We start from the raw sequence: 15903 nt of genomic DNA on the forward strand, positions 1-15903 counted from the left end.
AGACCACCAGCAAACCAGCTCCGAGAATCATCACGGCCGTGCGAGGTGGCAGGCTCAACCTTAGCGGGCGTCCCCGCGCAGGCAACGGTCGCCTGGGTGGGATGAGCTTCTGCCTCCCTCACACGGCATGAGGCTCGGGCTTCCATACTCACAAACGGGCACGCTCATTGCGACGCAGGGGGCCAGCCCACATCGCAAGAAGTGGCCAACAATATCTGGGAAGGTCTGCAAGGCTCAGGACTTTTCCAGGCAGTTCTAAAGCACAACTTCCTGGGTAGGAAACAAAGCTGGACTCGTCTTGAAACAGCCAAAGCACCACTCTCTGCGAGGAGCCAAAGGCGACAAACAGCACTTGCCCACCCTTGTGTGTTTCACCACGGACCATTACCTACTGTCCCGGACGCAACACCCCAGACTTAAGCCCCACAAATGGCACCTTTTCATCCTGGCATTTAAATCTGAGGCACCACCTGCGCTATAGCTGACCATTTACCTCCCAGCCACCTCCGACTGTGTCCTCAGACATTCTGGCTCAAATACTACATTGGAATGCTACATCTCAAACCCCTTCCTGCCATTCTGACGTTGTCCCCCACGCCCTCGCCTCCTACAGGAGGCCCTCTACTTAGCGTGCGTAGTGCCGTGCGTCTCGAGGCGGCCTCACTGCTCAGAACTCCCACAGCAGACGCCAGCCATCTTGCTGCCGTTACCAAGTTCCTCTTCATCATCTGCCAGAAACAAACAAAGAAAGGGGAACACGTTGTGCTGGCCATCATCTCCAGCATCCCAGCCATCCAGCCCGGCCTCTTCCTTACCAACCGTCTGCCTCCTCCCAAGCTCCTCAACACTGTGCTCACCTGTGCCAAAGCCATTCCAGACTCTGACGCCGGGCCTCTCCTCCCCTGCGTGCCCTAGGAGTGCAACAGAAGCCAGTGACCATGGTTCTTGCCAAAGTGACCCACTCCACAATCCTTCCGCTTACCTCCCTGACTCACCTCAAGCACTCATCCGACTCCCAACCTAGAGGGCAACACCTGCAATACCAAACACAAATACTGAACCCCTTTACCACGTTCTTCTCAACTCTAAGCTCACACACACACACACACACACACACAAACCCCTGAACTCCTCACAGCCCTCCTCCGTTGGCACCTTCACCTCTCCCGAGTTACCTGCGGCACCTGAAACACAAAGGGAAACAGACAAACGCTGAGAGAGGGTTCCAAGATGCACCCTGCCCTCAGCAAGTCCCATCTCCCTCTCCCGTCACTCTGCTGCTCGTCCGCTGGCCTTTGCACGTCTTCCGTTCTCTTCTTTGAGCCCGTGCACCCCCTGCAGAACACAACATTAAGAGCTGGTTTTAATTTCACAAAAACTACAAGGCACTCCATCAGGTGCTGCTTCACTCTGCTAAGCATAGCTCACCTAGTCCAAGTCAGCTCTGGGGCACAGACCTCGCTGCGCTCCTCGCTCCGCACCTCCAAATTCAAAACGCACAGCAAGCCAGAAGACAGCCAGGAGAGTAAGCTGGAACTTCCTTCTGACACCACAATTTTACCCACCTGGTACCATCGCTCCACTCAACCCTCCTCCATCAGCCTCTCACACGCGGCTATCCATCTCGCCATCTGCAAGAACAACCTGGCATTAGTCACCGCAACGCCAAGCAAACCTTAGTCTGCCTCTAAGTCTCAGGCCAGACTCACACCGGCGCTCAGGTTGACATGCATACACAGACTGACATTCACACACTCTCAACACAGACCCTCACACCCTCTGGCTCACACACTAACTCCACATAATACTACCACTCCCACTCCCAAGCAGACTCTCTCGCCCTCACTCATTCATTACAAGCTTATTCCCAGAGCTCTTCTGTCCATTCACACAGATCATCAAGAGTAGACAGCTACACTGTGATTATAAAAACCCACCACCTACGCTCCAGAGCTCAAGAACTCCAGGTCAGAGAAAACCAGAGACAAACAGAACTGCCAACTACTTTATTAACATGGGAAACTACAGAGATACTCAAGGATACTTCTCATGCCTGCCTATCTTCCCAACCCCAAGGACCCTGCCAAGACCACCAGCAAACCAGCTCCGAGAATCATCACGGCCGTGCGAGGTGGCAGGCTCAACCTTAGCGGGCGTCCCCGCGCAGGCAACGGTCGCCTGGGTGGGATGAGCTTCTGCCTCCCTCACACGGCATGAGGCTCGGGCTTCCATACTCACAAACGGGCACGCTCATTGCGACGCAGGGGGCCAGCCCACATCGCAAGAAGTGGCCAACAATATCTGGGAAGGTCTGCAAGGCTCAGGACTTTTCCAGGCAGTTCTAAAGCACAACTTCCTGGGTAGGAAACAAAGCTGGACTCGTCTTGAAACAGCCAAAGCACCACTCTCTGCGAGGAGCCAAAGGCGACAAACAGCACTTGCCCACCCTTGTGTGTTTCACCACGGACCATTACCTACTGTCCCGGACGCAACACCCCAGACTTAAGCCCCACAAATGGCACCTTTTCATCCTGGCATTTAAATCTGAGGCACCACCTGCGTTATAGCTGACCATTTACCTCCCAGCCACCTCCGACTGTGTCCTCAGACATTCTGGCTCAAATACTACATTGGAATGCTACATCTCAAACCCCTTCCTGCCATTCTGACGTTGTCCCCCACGCCCTCGCCTCCTACAGGAGGCCCTCTACTTAGCGTGCGTAGTGCCGTGCGTCTCGAGGCGGCCTCACTGCTCAGAACTCCCACAGCAGACGCCAGCCATCTTGCTGCCGTTACCAAGTTCCTCTTCATCATCTGCCAGAAACAAACAAAGAAAGGGGAACACGTTGTGCTGGCCATCATCTCCAGCATCCCAGCCATCCAGCCCGGCCTCTTCCTTACCAACCGTCTGCCTCCTCCCAAGCTCCTCAACACTGTGCTCACCTGTGCCAAAGCCATTCCAGACTCTGACGCCGGGCCTCTCCTCCCCTGCGTGCCCTAGGAGTGCAACAGAAGCCAGTGACCATGGTTCTTGCCAAAGTGACCCACTCCACAATCCTTCCGCTTACCTCCCTGACTCACCTCAAGCACTCATCCGACTCCCAACCTAGAGGGCAACACCTGCAATACCAAACACAAATACTGAACCCCTTTACCACGTTCTTCTCAACTCTAAGCTCACACACACACACACACACACACACAAACCCCTGAACTCCTCACAGCCCTCCTCCGTTGGCACCTTCACCTCTCCCGAGTTACCTGCGGCACCTGAAACACAAAGGGAAACAGACAAACGCTGAGAGAGGGTTCCAAGATGCACCCTGCCCTCAGCAAGTCCCATCTCCCTCTCCCGTCACTCTGCTGCTCGTCCGCTGGCCTTTGCACGTCTTCCGTTCTCTTCTTTGAGCCCGTGCACCCCCTGCAGAACACAACATTAAGAGCTGGTTTTAATTTCACAAAAACTACAAGGCACTCCATCAGGTGCTGCTTCACTCTGCTAAGCATAGCTCACCTAGTCCAAGTCAGCTCTGGGGCACAGACCTCGCTGCGCTCCTCGCTCCGCACCTCCAAATTCAAAACGCACAGCAAGCCAGAAGACAGCCAGGAGAGTAAGCTGGAACTTCCTTCTGACACCACAATTTTACCCACCTGGTACCATCGCTCCACTCAACCCTCCTCCATCAGCCTCTCACACGCGGCTATCCATCTCGCCATCTGCAAGAACAACCTGGCATTAGTCACCGCAACGCCAAGCAAACCTTAGTCTGCCTCTAAGTCTCAGGCCAGACTCACACCGGCGCTCAGGTTGACATGCATACACAGACTGACATTCACACACTCTCAACACAGACCCTCACACCCTCTGGCTCACACACTAACTCCACATAATACTACCACTCCCACTCCCAAGCAGACTCTCTCGCCCTCACTCATTCATTACAAGCTTATTCCCAGAGCTCTTCTGTCCATTCACACAGATCATCAAGAGTAGACAGCTACACTGTGATTATAAAAACCCACCACCTACGCTCCAGAGCTCAAGAACTCCAGGTCAGAGAAAACCAGAGACAAACAGAACTGCCAACTACTTTATTAACATGGGAAACTACAGAGATACTCAAGGATACTTCTCATGCCTGCCTATCTTCCCAACCCCAAGGACCCTGCCAAGACCACCAGCAAACCAGCTCCGAGAATCATCACGGCCGTGCGAGGTGGCAGGCTCAACCTTAGCGGGCGTCCCCGCGCAGGCAACGGTCGCCTGGGTGGGATGAGCTTCTGCCTCCCTCACACGGCATGAGGCTCGGGCTTCCATACTCACAAACGGGCACGCTCATTGCGACGCAGGGGGCCAGCCCACATCGCAAGAAGTGGCCAACAATATCTGGGAAGGTCTGCAAGGCTCAGGACTTTTCCAGGCAGTTCTAAAGCACAACTTCCTGGGTAGGAAACAAAGCTGGACTCGTCTTGAAACAGCCAAAGCACCACTCTCTGCGAGGAGCCAAAGGCGACAAACAGCACTTGCCCACCCTTGTGTGTTTCACCACGGACCATTACCTACTGTCCCGGACGCAACACCCCAGACTTAAGCCCCACAAATGGCACCTTTTCATCCTGGCATTTAAATCTGAGGCACCACCTGCGTTATAGCTGACCATTTACCTCCCAGCCACCTCCGACTGTGTCCTCAGACATTCTGGCTCAAATACTACATTGGAATGCTACATCTCAAACCCCTTCCTGCCATTCTGACGTTGTCCCCCACGCCCTCGCCTCCTACAGGAGGCCCTCTACTTAGCGTGCGTAGTGCCGTGCGTCTCGAGGCGGCCTCACTGCTCAGAACTCCCACAGCAGACGCCAGCCATCTTGCTGCCGTTACCAAGTTCCTCTTCATCATCTGCCAGAAACAAACAAAGAAAGGGGAACACGTTGTGCTGGCCATCATCTCCAGCATCCCAGCCATCCAGCCCGGCCTCTTCCTTACCAACCGTCTGCCTCCTCCCAAGCTCCTCAACACTGTGCTCACCTGTGCCAAAGCCATTCCAGACTCTGACGCCGGGCCTCTCCTCCCCTGCGTGCCCTAGGAGTGCAACAGAAGCCAGTGACCATGGTTCTTGCCAAAGTGACCCACTCCACAATCCTTCCGCTTACCTCCCTGACTCACCTCAAGCACTCATCCGACTCCCAACCTAGAGGGCAACACCTGCAATACCAAACACAAATACTGAACCCCTTTACCACGTTCTTCTCAACTCTAAGCTCACACACACACACACACACACACACAAACCCCTGAACTCCTCACAGCCCTCCTCCGTTGGCACCTTCACCTCTCCCGAGTTACCTGCGGCACCTGAAACACAAAGGGAAACAGACAAACGCTGAGAGAGGGTTCCAAGATGCACCCTGCCCTCAGCAAGTCCCATCTCCCTCTCCCGTCACTCTGCTGCTCGTCCGCTGGCCTTTGCACGTCTTCCGTTCTCTTCTTTGAGCCCGTGCACCCCCTGCAGAACACAACATTAAGAGCTGGTTTTAATTTCACAAAAACTACAAGGCACTCCATCAGGTGCTGCTTCACTCTGCTAAGCATAGCTCACCTAGTCCAAGTCAGCTCTGGGGCACAGACCTCGCTGCGCTCCTCGCTCCGCACCTCCAAATTCAAAACGCACAGCAAGCCAGAAGACAGCCAGGAGAGTAAGCTGGAACTTCCTTCTGACACCACAATTTTACCCACCTGGTACCATCGCTCCACTCAACCCTCCTCCATCAGCCTCTCACACGCGGCTATCCATCTCGCCATCTGCAAGAACAACCTGGCATTAGTCACCGCAACGCCAAGCAAACCTTAGTCTGCCTCTAAGTCTCAGGCCAGACTCACACCGGCGCTCAGGTTGACATGCATACACAGACTGACATTCACACACTCTCAACACAGACCCTCACACCCTCTGGCTCACACACTAACTCCACATAATACTACCACTCCCACTCCCAAGCAGACTCTCTCGCCCTCACTCATTCATTACAAGCTTATTCCCAGAGCTCTTCTGTCCATTCACACAGATCATCAAGAGTAGACAGCTACACTGTGATTATAAAAACCCACCACCTACGCTCCAGAGCTCAAGAACTCCAGGTCAGAGAAAACCAGAGACAAACAGAACTGCCAACTACTTTATTAACATGGGAAACTACAGAGATACTCAAGGATACTTCTCATGCCTGCCTATCTTCCCAACCCCAAGGACCCTGCCAAGACCACCAGCAAACCAGCTCCGAGAATCATCACGGCCGTGCGAGGTGGCAGGCTCAACCTTAGCGGGCGTCCCCGCGCAGGCAACGGTCGCCTGGGTGGGATGAGCTTCTGCCTCCCTCACACGGCATGAGGCTCGGGCTTCCATACTCACAAACGGGCACGCTCATTGCGACGCAGGGGGCCAGCCCACATCGCAAGAAGTGGCCAACAATATCTGGGAAGGTCTGCAAGGCTCAGGACTTTTCCAGGCAGTTCTAAAGCACAACTTCCTGGGTAGGAAACAAAGCTGGACTCGTCTTGAAACAGCCAAAGCACCACTCTCTGCGAGGAGCCAAAGGCGACAAACAGCACTTGCCCACCCTTGTGTGTTTCACCACGGACCATTACCTACTGTCCCGGACGCAACACCCCAGACTTAAGCCCCACAAATGGCACCTTTTCATCCTGGCATTTAAATCTGAGGCACCACCTGCGTTATAGCTGACCATTTACCTCCCAGCCACCTCCGACTGTGTCCTCAGACATTCTGGCTCAAATACTACATTGGAATGCTACATCTCAAACCCCTTCCTGCCATTCTGACGTTGTCCCCCACGCCCTCGCCTCCTACAGGAGGCCCTCTACTTAGCGTGCGTAGTGCCGTGCGTCTCGAGGCGGCCTCACTGCTCAGAACTCCCACAGCAGACGCCAGCCATCTTGCTGCCGTTACCAAGTTCCTCTTCATCATCTGCCAGAAACAAACAAAGAAAGGGGAACACGTTGTGCTGGCCATCATCTCCAGCATCCCAGCCATCCAGCCCGGCCTCTTCCTTACCAACCGTCTGCCTCCTCCCAAGCTCCTCAACACTGTGCTCACCTGTGCCAAAGCCATTCCAGACTCTGACGCCGGGCCTCTCCTCCCCTGCGTGCCCTAGGAGTGCAACAGAAGCCAGTGACCATGGTTCTTGCCAAAGTGACCCACTCCACAATCCTTCCGCTTACCTCCCTGACTCACCTCAAGCACTCATCCGACTCCCAACCTAGAGGGCAACACCTGCAATACCAAACACAAATACTGAACCCCTTTACCACGTTCTTCTCAACTCTAAGCTCACACACACACACACACACACACACAAACCCCTGAACTCCTCACAGCCCTCCTCCGTTGGCACCTTCACCTCTCCCGAGTTACCTGCGGCACCTGAAACACAAAGGGAAACAGACAAACGCTGAGAGAGGGTTCCAAGATGCACCCTGCCCTCAGCAAGTCCCATCTCCCTCTCCCGTCACTCTGCTGCTCGTCCGCTGGCCTTTGCACGTCTTCCGTTCTCTTCTTTGAGCCCGTGCACCCCCTGCAGAACACAACATTAAGAGCTGGTTTTAATTTCACAAAAACTACAAGGCACTCCATCAGGTGCTGCTTCACTCTGCTAAGCATAGCTCACCTAGTCCAAGTCAGCTCTGGGGCACAGACCTCGCTGCGCTCCTCGCTCCGCACCTCCAAATTCAAAACGCACAGCAAGCCAGAAGACAGCCAGGAGAGTAAGCTGGAACTTCCTTCTGACACCACAATTTTACCCACCTGGTACCATCGCTCCACTCAACCCTCCTCCATCAGCCTCTCACACGCGGCTATCCATCTCGCCATCTGCAAGAACAACCTGGCATTAGTCACCGCAACGCCAAGCAAACCTTAGTCTGCCTCTAAGTCTCAGGCCAGACTCACACCGGCGCTCAGGTTGACATGCATACACAGACTGACATTCACACACTCTCAACACAGACCCTCACACCCTCTGGCTCACACACTAACTCCACATAATACTACCACTCCCACTCCCAAGCAGACTCTCTCGCCCTCACTCATTCATTACAAGCTTATTCCCAGAGCTCTTCTGTCCATTCACACAGATCATCAAGAGTAGACAGCTACACTGTGATTATAAAAACCCACCACCTACGCTCCAGAGCTCAAGAACTCCAGGTCAGAGAAAACCAGAGACAAACAGAACTGCCAACTACTTTATTAACATGGGAAACTACAGAGATACTCAAGGATACTTCTCATGCCTGCCTATCTTCCCAACCCCAAGGACCCTGCCAAGACCACCAGCAAACCAGCTCCGAGAATCATCACGGCCGTGCGAGGTGGCAGGCTCAACCTTAGCGGGCGTCCCCGCGCAGGCAACGGTCGCCTGGGTGGGATGAGCTTCTGCCTCCCTCACACGGCATGAGGCTCGGGCTTCCATACTCACAAACGGGCACGCTCATTGCGACGCAGGGGGCCAGCCCACATCGCAAGAAGTGGCCAACAATATCTGGGAAGGTCTGCAAGGCTCAGGACTTTTCCAGGCAGTTCTAAAGCACAACTTCCTGGGTAGGAAACAAAGCTGGACTCGTCTTGAAACAGCCAAAGCACCACTCTCTGCGAGGAGCCAAAGGCGACAAACAGCACTTGCCCACCCTTGTGTGTTTCACCACGGACCATTACCTACTGTCCCGGACGCAACACCCCAGACTTAAGCCCCACAAATGGCACCTTTTCATCCTGGCATTTAAATCTGAGGCACCACCTGCGTTATAGCTGACCATTTACCTCCCAGCCACCTCCGACTGTGTCCTCAGACATTCTGGCTCAAATACTACATTGGAATGCTACATCTCAAACCCCTTCCTGCCATTCTGACGTTGTCCCCCACGCCCTCGCCTTCTACAGGAGGCCCTCTACTTAGCGTGCGTAGTGCCGTGCGTCTCGAGGCGGCCTCACTGCTCAGAACTCCCACAGCAGACGCCAGCCATCTTGCTGCCGTTACCAAGTTCCTCTTCATCATCTGCCAGAAACAAACAAAGAAAGGGGAACACGTTGTGCTGGCCATCATCTCCAGCATCCCAGCTATCTGTGCCAGCCTTTTCTGTAACTCTACTTCGCCTTTACATTATGCTCACCTACTCCCAATCTATTGCAGAATACAATGCTGGGCTTCTCCTGCACTCTAGGACCTAGGAGTACAATAGAAAGAAATTACCATGGTGCTTGTAAAAAGTGACCAACCCCCACAACCCTTATTGTTACCTCTCCGACTCACCTCAAATACTCATCTGACTGCAGAAGTAGAACGCAAGACCTGCAATAACCAACACTACTACTGAACCCTTTGCCATGTTATTCTCAGCTCTTACTCACCACTCACGCAGACAACCTTCTGACAACCCTCCTCAGCTGGCAGCTTCACCTCTCTTGATTTAAGTGTGGCACCTAAAAAAGAAATGGAAACAGGCACTCATGGAGAGAAAAACAGAAGCTTTGGCCGACCCTGAAATAAGTTGCTACTGGGGTGTTCCAAGCATGGCTCACCTTGACTGAGTCATCTGAATGTTATTTTTCAGCTCGAGTGTGAGGATGAGTTTGAGCCAGGGAGTCTTAGCCAGGTAGTCAGAACCAGGAATTCTGTGTTAGAATCAACTTGAGATTTGTGTGGATGCATGAGCCAGTCAGTGTCAGACTAAGCCTAAGTGAGTGTGAGGAGAAGTCAGCGCCAGAGAACGTCTGTGCAGCTTAAACATGAACATGAGTCTGAGCCAGTCTGTGTGAGAAGGAGCCTGCACTGTCTGCCAGTCTTGAATATGAGTCTAAGCCAATGAAAGCCAGAAAATTAAAGCTGGGGAGCAGGCAATGAACCAGAACCAGACGAAACAAGACCCAGCTGTGGATCGTCAGGGTGCTTTTATCCCAGCTGGGAGTTTGCCCCACCCCTGACCCAGGGCACTGGGGGAAGGGCTGTGGGTGACACCCTCCCTCCCTAACACAGTCAAGCTGTAGCTGCCCTACCCATGTAAGCTCATGCTACAGAGTAACCCCCTGCCTTTCCCTCAGCCCCATGCTACATTTCAAACCCCGGACCTTGTCCCCCACCCTCCAGCCCCAAGCAGCAGTCCCTCTACTTAGCTTCCATAGTGCCATGGGTTTCAAGCTGGCCTTGATGCTCAGAACACCCACATCAGAGTCCTGTGATCTTGCCACAGCTGCCAAGTTTCTCTTTATCACCTGCAGCAAACAAACGAGCAAACAGGAACACACTGTGCTGGCCACCATCATCACCAGCACCCCACCCACCAGTGCTGGCCTGCTCTGTAACAGCCCTCTTTCTCCTTCAAAGCTCATCATGTGCTTGCCTGTTCCAAACCCACAGTGGAGTCCGACATTGAGCCTCTCCTCACCTCCAGGTCCTAGGAGTACAATAGAGACAAATGATCACCCTGCTTGCAAAAAGGGACCGACCCCACTATCCTTCTCCTTACCTGTCTGACTCACTTCAAGCACTCATCCGACTCCAAAGGTAGAGGGCAGCCCTGCAACACCGAGCACAAATACTGAACCCCTTTGCCATGCTCTCCTCAACAATTAAGCACCCCCAACACACACAACCCCCGATCTTCTCACAGCCCTCCTGAGTTTGCAGCTTCACCTCCCTCGAGTTATCTGCAGCACCTAGAAAAGTAAAGGGAACATGCACACACTGACAGAGATACAGAAGCTGCACCCTTCCCTCAGGAAGTCCCATCTCTCTCTCCTGTCACTTTACTACTCATCCACTAGCCCTCAGAGCTTTTCCATCCCTTTATTCTAACGTGTACACCCCCTGGAATACACCACCAACAAAAAGTAATTGCAGCTTTATGAAAATGACAAGACCCTAAAATAAATTGCTGCTTGGGTGGTCTAAGCTTTGCTCACCTTGGCTAAATCACCTGAATGTCTTTGTTTAGTTAGAATGTGAGAGCTAGTCTGAACCAGGAAGCCTATGTTAGTCTCGATGTGAGACTCGTGTGGTTGGGCGAGCCAGTCAATGCCAAATTGAGCCTAAATCTGAACTAGAGTGTCTGTGCTGTTTATGTATATGAGCCTGAGCCAGTCTGTGTGGAAGAAAACCTCTTTGAGACTAAGCCCTAGAATGTGAGACAGAAAACCCCCACCCAGTCTGAAACCAAGTATAGTTTTGAGCCTAACTTCATAAAAGTGAAGCTATGGAATCTGAGAATTTTGAAGAGAAATCTAAGCCCCAAAAAGAAACTTCCTGCCATTCTGACGTTGTCCCCCACGCCCTCGCCTCCTACAGGAGGCCCTCTACTTAGCGTGCGTAGTGCTGTGCGTCTCGAGGCAGCCTCACTGCTCAGAACTCCCACAGCAGACGCCAGCCATGCTGCTGCCGTTACCAAGTTCCTCTTCATCATCTGCCAGAAACAAACAAAGAAAGGGGAACACGTTGTGCTGGCCATCATCTCCAGCATCCCAGCCATCCAGCCCGGCCTCTTCCTTACCAACCGTCTGCCTCCTCCCAAGCTCCTCAACACCGTGCTCACCTGTGCCAAAGCCATTCCAGACTCTGACGCCGGGCCTCTCCTCCCCTGCGTGCCCTAGGAGTGCAACAGAAGCCAGTGACCATGGTTCTTGCCAAAGTGACCCACTCCACAATCCTTCCGCTTACCTCCCTGACTCACCTCAAGCACTCATCCGACTCCCAACCTAGAGGGCAACACCTGCAATACCAAACACAAATACTGAATCTTTTTTCCATGTTTTTCTAAACATGAGGGCATCACACTCAAAATGAAACCCTTTACCTTTTTATAGCTGGAACTGGAAGCTGGATGAAACCCTTAGAAGGCTCCTGCTGATGTGACTGAAAAAAAAGCTGTCCTCTGCTTTATGTTTGTAAGTAATGAACACGAATGCCTGACCAGCTTTTAACCAGCCAACACAAGCACTCAGTACATAAAGGACTAAGTTCCAAGAACAAGCTTAACACTTTCAGTTCTAGCAGTGAGTTGGAAGCACCAAAACAGCTCACAAGCTAATGCACTCATTAAAACAGTCAAGCTGTACTACCCTGCCCACTATAAGATGGTGCTAAAAAAAGTCCCACTTATTTTTTCTCATCCCCATGGTGTATTTCAAATCTCTTTCTGCTATCCTGATGCTGTTTCCCCCATCTGTTCTGTGGAAAACTAATCTTTCTGCTTAGTTTTTATAGTGTCATAAGTCTCAAACTAAAATTGTTGCTCAGATCTCCCACACTGGACACATGGGTGTTTACTGCACCCACCCAATTTATTTTTATCATTTGCAGTAACAGGAGTAAAAGGAAAAAATAAAAGAACTGCCACACAACATTCTGCAGACTAAGACAAGGAAATTCCCTGAAATATTTATTATATGCAGACTGTAATGAACAAGCACTCTGTAATTTACAGTTTTAAAATGAGAAATATACAAGCTGAAAAGCATTCTTTTATCTTTCCCTGCCAAAAGTCATCAGTTATTTAACAGTCACTACATCCCAAAAGAACATTAATATTATGTTTTGGTATTCTTTAGACCCAAGTGTCCAACTTAGTTTTTGAAAGAGCACAAACCCAAAGGCACTCTTGAAGAAACTCTTAAACATATAAATGGAATGTTTGCTCAGTAACCACTGTTATAAATATTTTATGAGAAATAAAAGACAAATAATAAGAACATAAACTGTAAATAAATTTTTCTTTAAGTTCTGTGTCTGAGAGCAATTAAAAAAAACGCTTACCTGAACACCACCACTAAGAACAGCACCTCAAGTAAAACCACAGCACAAAGAAATTCATTTATACAAGAAGATGCAAACCAAAGATAGCTTAAAAAAATAGCTCAGAAAAAATCATTTCAAAAAACTCAAAAAACAAAGCAATACACACATCATTAAAACCACAAAACACCCCAAAGACCTTACCTTAAACAGCATCAAATCCTAAAGAAGACCCTTACCCTGAAGCTGTGCCTTATATACCCCAGGCCCTACCCACAACCCCCCCCCTCCCCAGTGCCCAGGCTCAGGGGTGGGGCAAACCAGCTGCTGGGATAAAAACAGCCTGACAAGGTGCACCTGGTTTTTGTTGTTTTGGGTTTGGTTTCTTGGCTGCTCTCTGATTTTAACTTCTTGGGTTTCTTTTTGGGGCTTAGATTTCTCTTCAAAATTCTCAGATTCCATAGCTTCACTTTTATGAAGTTAGGCTCAAAACTATACTTGGTTTCAGACTGGGTGGGGGTTTTCTGTCTCACATTCTAGGGCTTAGTCTCAAAGAGGTTTTCTTCCACACAGACTGGCTCAGGCTCATATACTTAAACAGCACAGACACTCTAGTTCAGATTTAGGCTCAATTTGGCATTGACTGGCTCGCCCAACCACACGAGTCTCACATCGAGACTAACATAGGCTTCCTGGTTCAGACTAGCTCTCACATTCTAACTAAACAAAGACATTCAGGTGATTTAGCCAAGGTGAGCAAAGCTTAGACCACCCAAGCAGCAATTTATTTTAGGGTCTTGTCATTTTCATAAAGCTGCAATTACTTTTTGTTGGTGGTGTATTCCAGGGGGTGTACACGTTAGAATAAAGGGATGGAAAAGCTCTGAGGGCTAGTGGATGAGTAGTAAAGTGACAGGAGAGAGAGATGGGACTTCCTGAGGGAAGGGTGCAGCTTCTGTATCTCTGTCAGTGTGTGCATGTTCCCTTTACTTTTCTAGGTGCTGCAGATAACTCGAGGGAGGTGAAGCTGCAAACTCAGGAGGGCTGTGAGAAGATCGGGGGTTGTGTGTGTTGGGGGTGCTTAATTGTTGAGGAGAGCATGGCAAAGGGGTTCAGTATTTGTGCTCGGTGTTGCAGGGCTGCCCTCTACCTTTGGAGTCGGATGAGTGCTTGAAGTGAGTCAGACAGGTAAGGAGAAGGATAGTGGGGTCGGTCCCTTTTTGCAAGCAGGGTGATCATTTGTCTCTATTGTACTCCTAGGACCTGGAGGTGAGGAGAGGCTCAATGTCGGACTCCACTGTGGGTTTGGAACAGGCAAGCACATGATGAGCTTTGAAGGAGAAAGAGGGCTGTTACAGAGCAGGCCAGCACTGGTGGGTGGGGTGCTGGTGATGATGGTGGCCAGCACAGTGTGTTCCTGTTTGCTCGTTTGTTTGCTGCAGGTGATAAAGAGAAACTTGGCAGCTGTGGCAAGATCACAGGACTCTGATGTGGGTGTTCTGAGCATCAAGGCCAGCTTGAAACCCATGGCACTATGGAAGCTAAGTAGAGGGACTGCTGCTTGGGGCTGGAGGGTGGGGGACAAGGTCCGGGGTTTGAAATGTAGCATGGGGCTGAGGGAAAGGCAGGGGGTTACTCTGTAGCATGAGCTTACATGGGTAGGGCAGCTACAGCTTGACTGTGTTAGGGAGGGAGGGTGTCACCCACAGCCCTTCCCCCAGTGCCCTGGGTCAGGGGTGGGGCAAACTCCCAGCTGGGATAAAAGCACCCTGACGATCCACAGCTGGGTCTTGTTTCGTCTGGTTCTGGTTCATTGCCTGCTCCCCAGCTTTAATTTTCTGGCTTTCATTGGCTTAGACTCATATTCAAGACTGGCAGACAGTGCAGGCTCCTTCTCACACAGACTGGCTCAGACTCATGTTCATGTTTAAGCTGCACAGACGTTCTCTGGCGCTGACTTCTCCTCACACTCACTTAGGCTTAGTCTGACACTGACTGGCTCATGCATCCACACAAATCTCAAGTTGATTCTAACACAGAATTCCTGGTTCTGACTACCTGGCTAAGACTCCCTGGCTCAAACTCATCCTCACACTCGAGCTGAAAAATAACATTCAGATGACTCAGTCAAGGTGAGCCATGCTTGGAACACCCCAGTAGCAACTTATTTCAGGGTCGGCCAAAGCTTCTGTTTTTCTCTCCATGAGTGCCTGTTTCCATTTCTTTTTTAGGTGCCACACTTAAATCAAGAGAGGTGAAGCTGCCAGCTGAGGAGGGTTGTCAGAAGGTTGTCTGCGTGAGTGGTGAGTAAGAGCTGAGAATAACATGGCAAAGGGTTCAGTAGTAGTGTTGGTTATTGCAGGTCTTGCGTTCTACTTCTGCAGTCAGATGAGTATTTGAGGTGAGTCGGAGAGGTAACAATAAGGGTTGTGGGGGTTGGTCACTTTTTACAAGCACCATGGTAATTTCTTTCTATTGTACTCCTAGGTCCTAGAGTGCAGGAGAAGCCCAGCATTGTATTCTGCAATAGATTGGGAGTAGGTGAGCATAATGTAAAGGCGAAGTAGAGTTACAGAAAAGGCTGGCACAGATAGCTGGGATGCTGGAGATGATGGCCAGCACAACGTGTTCCCCTTTCTTTGTTTGTTTCTGGCAGATGATGAAGAGGAACTTGGTAACGGCAGCAAGATGGCTGGCGTCTGCTGTGGGAGTTCTGAGCAGTGAGGCCGCCTCGAGACGCACGGCACTACGCACGCTAAGTAGAGGGCCTCCTGTAGAAGGCGAGGGCGTGGGGGACAACGTCAGAATGGCAGGAAGGGGTTTGAGATGTAGCATTCCAATGTAGTATTTGAGCCAGAATGTCTGAGGACACAGTCGGAGGTGGCTGGGAGGTAAATGGTCAGCTATAACGCAGGTGGTGCCTCAGATTTAAATGCCAGGATGAAAAGGTGCCATTTGTGGGGCTTAAGTCTGGGGTGTTGCGTCCGGGACAGTAGGTAATGGTCCGTGGTGAAACACACAAGGGTGGGCAAGTGCTGTTTGTCGCCTTTGGCTCCTCGCAGAGAGTGGTGCTTTGGCTGTTTCAAGACGAGTCCAGCTTTG

The 15903-nt window shown here is 51.3% G+C and overlaps 5 long non-coding RNA genes across 5 annotated transcripts; 2 read left to right on the top strand and 3 right to left on the bottom strand.

Moving 5' to 3' along the window:
* Positions 1-9191: 9191 nt before the first annotated feature.
* LOC136018837 (uncharacterized) lies at positions 9192-10148 on the bottom strand. The gene is made up of 3 exons (XR_010614607.1): positions 9597-10148; positions 9328-9497; positions 9192-9241 (listed from the first exon to the last, which is right to left on the bottom strand). It is a non-coding gene; the product is annotated as an uncharacterized LOC136018837 (long non-coding RNA).
* Positions 10149-10188: 40 nt separating this feature from the next.
* LOC136018836 (uncharacterized) lies at positions 10189-11330 on the bottom strand. Its single transcript, XR_010614606.1, has 3 exons — positions 10541-11330; positions 10415-10468; positions 10189-10286 (listed from the first exon to the last, which is right to left on the bottom strand). It is a non-coding gene; the product is annotated as an uncharacterized LOC136018836 (long non-coding RNA).
* Positions 11331-11406: 76 nt separating this feature from the next.
* Positions 11407-11799, bottom strand: LOC136018838 (uncharacterized). Its single transcript, XR_010614608.1, has 3 exons — positions 11741-11799; positions 11603-11656; positions 11407-11473 (listed from the first exon to the last, which is right to left on the bottom strand). It is a non-coding gene; the product is annotated as an uncharacterized LOC136018838 (long non-coding RNA).
* Positions 11800-13183: 1384 nt separating this feature from the next.
* On the top strand, positions 13184-14338 carry LOC136018839 (uncharacterized). Its single transcript, XR_010614609.1, has 3 exons — positions 13184-13989; positions 14062-14115; positions 14244-14338. It is a non-coding gene; the product is annotated as an uncharacterized LOC136018839 (long non-coding RNA).
* A 43-nt stretch (positions 14339-14381) lies between these two features.
* On the top strand, positions 14382-15338 carry LOC136018840 (uncharacterized). The gene is made up of 3 exons (XR_010614610.1): positions 14382-14933; positions 15033-15202; positions 15289-15338. It is a non-coding gene; the product is annotated as an uncharacterized LOC136018840 (long non-coding RNA).
* The last annotated feature ends 565 nt before the right edge of the window (positions 15339-15903 follow it).

Source organism: Lathamus discolor, chromosome 8 (genome assembly GCF_037157495.1).
Source record: "Lathamus discolor isolate bLatDis1 chromosome 8, bLatDis1.hap1, whole genome shotgun sequence".
In the NCBI taxonomy this organism is placed as follows: domain Eukaryota; kingdom Metazoa; phylum Chordata; class Aves; order Psittaciformes; family Psittacidae; genus Lathamus; species Lathamus discolor.